Here is a 4216-nt window from a genome sequence, read left to right as displayed (position 1 = left end):
CTTTCTGCAACATCCAAGAGTCCAGAAACTTTGTTTGCTTTGTTTCTAACAACTGATCAATTGAAACCAATCGATGAAATGCTGGGGGCTGGCACATTCCTGCCTCCACCCCATGGGCTCTGCCTGATCCTGATCCCAACAGCAGCCCAGAGCTGGCTCCCATGCAAATGCACACACAAGTACAGATCCTCCAGTGACACCTGATCCTCCAGGATATCTCATGGGTGTCTAATTATTATCTAAAGCCCAGCCTGGATAAAACAGAGTTTTTGATATCCCTTTTCTCCCAAATCTTTTACCTAAATCTTCTCAAAACACAGTGGGCAACATTATGGTTTATCTGCCATGCAGGCAACTGCTCCTGCTCTCCTTCAAAGCCCATGAATTGTGGCTGCAGTTAAACCTTGTAGAATTTTTCAAGCCCAGCTTCTCCAGCCCTGCAGGTAAATCTCTTGCATATCTCTTCCTTCATCTGTTACTGAAGCACTTCTCCTGGGCCCTGATCACACCTCAGTCTTACCCATTCACAATACCACCATGGAGATTTTTCTCCTAACCTTTCTCTTTTGTCCTGTTTCTCAGGCTGTACCCCTTCATGGGTTAATCCCTTCCAATGACACCAAACTCAGGTCTTTGCTGTCAATGCCCTGTGACTTCTCTGTCCATAGCCCTTCCCACCAACAACCAGCCCACAATGGTGGCCAACCTCCTTTCTCTCATGTCTTTGGAAGTGCTCCTCAAAAAACCTCCAAAAATCAGTCTCTGGTAGAAACCCATCTTTGCTCCCAGTATCTACATACTGGTCATGTTGCCACACAACACATTGGCAAATATCACTTTCCTTCTCCATGTTCCCATTTGTCTGAGCCACCCATTTTCCTATGTCCTAATCTTGGAATAGCAAGAGTGAGGATTTGTTGCGTAGCACAGCTCAGCCCAGCTGCAGCTTCTTGTCCTATGGCAACAAGAACCAGGAATAATAACAGCAAGGTGGTGACTCATTAAAACCAATAACCTCAATAATTAGACTTAACTTTTCCAATTGTATAAACAGCTGAGAAAAAAAAAAATAGAGTCTTATGCTTTACCAATATTTTTCCTTCTTCCAGTTTCCCACACAGAAATTGTCTGTATTGGCACTTGTCACAGTCAAATTTCCTCTCTCTCCACACAACAGTAAATTCATGGAGTGAACTGAAGTGTTTGCTTTGTTCATACTCTGTGAGTGCTGAAGACTCTCCAGCATCTCTTTTCTCTGAGCAAGGAGGAAACCAGCTGCAGCCCTGCCTTGGTGCCAACATTGTTCCAGCTGCTGTTGCTATAGGAAAAAAACCAAAGGCAGAACTGTCCAAGTTTCGAGTTCCTGAAAAAATCTGTTTAAGTCAGCAGGGATAGAAACTGGATGCAAATTTCTCTCCAGATCTGATGATCAGTGGGTGCCATCTACCACTTCATTCAGCTGCTGCTGGTTGAAGCTGCATCCTGGTACAGCCTCTTTGCTCCCCCTGTGATCTGCCCCTCTTAACACTTCCCTGCCCATTGCCAGAGGCAGAGAAAGAGGCTTGGACCAAGGAAAAAGCTGACCATGGGATTAACAGAGGGTGTCTGTGGGACAAGGAGCCATCAAAGTAGGACAGAACTCAGAGAGCACTGCAGAGAAAGGTAGCCTGGGGGCAAAACACTGGGACAAGACAGCTGGTGAGATAAGAAGCAATCAGGCTGGCAGGGGGTGGGAGAGACGAGGCAAGGGACCAGGGAGGAAGACCTGAGAGGACTGAGATGAAAAGGCAATGAAGAGACCAAACTGCTAAGAGAGGTAGGCATCATCCCTGAGCAGAGCCTCACACTCCACTCCTCTTTCTCAGTCCTTGTCCCTGCATTTTGGGCACACCAGAACTTTGTGTTTAACTTTGTCTTTCTTTAATTTCAAAAAGGACCTCGGTCCCCTGTAGCTGGTGTGGCTGCAGAACCAGCACTGCCCTGGAAACGGCTGCTCTGACCCCACCAGGGCAACTGCCCTGCTGCCAGCATTGAGGGAACCTTAGTATGGATCAGACCTCAGGAACCTGAGTGCCAAACCTGCCCTACAGACCTCACCCCCCTCCCAAAAGAAGCACACCAGTGAGTACAATAATATGGAGTTAAAAATGGAAAGTGCTTTTGGAGAGAGATCAGCTGCTTTGTGAGGCAGCTGTATGTTCTGGAGCTCCTTTTGATGTAAATGTGTGAAATTACACATTTATTGCAGGATTCAAATGTAGCCATGGCAACATGATTATCAAACAGTTTCATATGGAAGTGTAAATCCATACAGGTTTCTGGCTGGCGAGATTAAACTGCCCAGAGACAGAGCTCAATGTATTCCAAGCTCAGACCCTCTGTGCCCAAAAGGATTCATCTCTGGCTTCTGTGCTTGGGAAAAATTCCATTTCTTTGCAAGCAAATTGGCTCCACTCAAGTGGGCCAACCACCAAACAGATGGAGGAGAGCACTAAACAGGCAGCACCAGGTACTCCCCTGCACACTGCTGTACGAGGTGACCCTGTCCTGAAGGCTGATTTGGACAAACTCCTCTGCTCAGCCTTGCAAGGGCCAGGGACATTTCAGCCAGTAGCTGTGTCTGCAGAGCAGGTTTCAGTTACACCTCGAGCATCATCAGGCTATATTCATAGAGTCCCTGGGCACAAAAACAGGCTGGGCAGCCAAAGACACCCCCTCACCTCATGTGACAGTGATCTGGTGACATGGTGACATCTGAAGAGGGGACAGCAAAGCTCGCATGTGTACTGGCTGCAAGTAGGAAAGGGCTGTGCCCTTATAGCCTCAAAACCGTGACCTTGACAGCCATTCCTTGGAAACAGGGCTCATCCATTAATTTTCCATAGCTGTCAGTTCCAGGCTGAGCCACAGTGTCACAGCCAAGGAAAGTCAGGCAGTCTCCTCCCCTGGATATGCAGCAGGCTCTGACACCTCATGTAACAGTGTCTGTACATAGACTGGGCTCAGCTCAGGGACCTTGTGTGTCTGGAGTGATAAGTGATGAGTATCACAGGTGGACTGTGAAACAAGGGAAAAGAAAAAGAAAAAGAAAAAGAAAAAGAAAAAGAAAAAGAAAAAGAAAAAGAAAAAGAAAAAGAAAAAGAAAGAAAAAAGGAACATGCACGCCAGCACGGAAACAGACTGGTGGGAAGGAAATAGAGGTTTTAAATAGGCACTAAAAGATTGGCAGAATTTGGCTGTAAATGAAAACACAGTAGTGGAAGGGCAGAACTTTGTAATTGTTTTGCTTTTTTTTTTTTTTTCCAGAGCCTTGATGAGGCTCTTTCACTGAGAAACACAAAAGTAGGGCACAGTCCTGCAGCAGGCGCCCAGGGTATCCACAGTCCTGAGGTTTGGGGATCTGCAGCAGGAGCCCTGGCATCCATCTGGAACCAGTGGAAAAGCAGGTTATCTCCACAACAACGTGGTGAGCAGCTTCATGGGACACCTAAAGCATCTGATGGCAATGCTCCCAAGCCATCAAGTAAAAATTCACAGGATGGCTTCTCAGTAGGATGTTTCTATAGTTAATTAACCTCTGGTCCTGATTTTCAGCAGGAACATCTCATGTTTTCATCTCCAGCAAATGGCTCTAATAGATTTGACAGCCTGCTTTCAACTGGCACCCTCTTCTCCTGCAGGTATTTCTGGGCAAAATCCCTTCTCACCTTCCCTACTGCAGTGTAAACATCCTGGAGCTCCACCACACTCCTGTTTCCAAACCTGTGAAGTCCCAGACGGTCCATCAACCATCCTCCTCAGTTTTGTTCTCTGCATTGTGAGACTTTCTAGCAGAACCTCCTTACCTTTTCTTGGGGACTTTTTTAATAGTGATGTTTCACAGAGGATTTTTGGGTTGGGAAAAAATATAGGCTCTTGGCACTAAACACAGACCCTTCTCAGTAAACATGAGGCCCTTGATTTTAAAAGTGACAAACCTTGCTTTTTAATTTAAAAAAAGATTAATTTTCCCAAGCCTATTTAGAAAATAAAGAAAAACTATTGCTGTGCTAATTGCTATTACCAAATGATTTTCACATAATCTCCCACCTGTGGCCACACAGATACAGGTCATGCAAATGGACTTGGCATTCCAGGCTGCAGCAGATCAAGTATCAGGTTTCTGGCTAACCATGAATTATCACAAAAAAAATAAAGGCATCCCAGCCCTGTCGTT

This window comes from Pyrgilauda ruficollis, unplaced genomic scaffold (assembly GCF_017590135.1).
Source record: "Pyrgilauda ruficollis isolate IOZ18807 unplaced genomic scaffold, ASM1759013v1 scaffold48, whole genome shotgun sequence".
In the NCBI taxonomy this organism is placed as follows: domain Eukaryota; kingdom Metazoa; phylum Chordata; class Aves; order Passeriformes; family Passeridae; genus Pyrgilauda; species Pyrgilauda ruficollis.
This window is presented reverse-complemented; position numbering follows the sequence as displayed.